This window comes from Bison bison, unplaced genomic scaffold (genome assembly GCF_000754665.1).
Source record: "Bison bison bison isolate TAMUID 2011002044 unplaced genomic scaffold, Bison_UMD1.0 scf7180017864233, whole genome shotgun sequence".
NCBI lineage: Eukaryota > Metazoa > Chordata > Mammalia > Artiodactyla > Bovidae > Bison > Bison bison.
The window spans coordinates 392,783-393,289 of record NW_011494805.1 but is presented as its reverse complement, the minus strand read 5'-3'; positions in this window follow the sequence as shown (position 1 = coordinate 393,289).

The following is a 507-nucleotide window of genomic DNA, read 5'->3' as shown; positions in this document are numbered from 1 at the left end:
GCGAGGCTCAGCTGACGATTATCAAGCAGATGAGTGGGCAGGTGTCGCGAGGCTCAGTTGGCGATTATCAGCCAGAGGATCCGGCAGGTGTCTCGCGGCTCAGCTGGCGATTATCAAGCAGATGAGTGGGCAGGTGTCGCAAGGCTCAGCTGACGATTATCAGGCAGAGGAGAGGGCAGGTGTCGCGTGGCTCAGCTGGCGATTATCAAGCAGATGAGCGGGCAGGTGTCATGTGGCTCAGCTGGCGATTATCAAGCAGATGAGCGGGCAGGTATCGCGCGGCTCATCTGGTGATTATCAAGCAGATGAGCGGGCAGGTTTCATGTGGTTCAGCTGGCGATTATCAAGCAGATGAGCGGACAGGTGTCATGTGGCTCAGCTGCTGATTATCAAGCAGATGAGCGGGCAGGTGTCATGTGGCTTAGCTGGCTATTATCTAGCAGATGAGCGGGCAGGTGTCATGTGGCTCAGCTGGCGATTATCAAGCAGATGAGCGGGCAGGTGTCA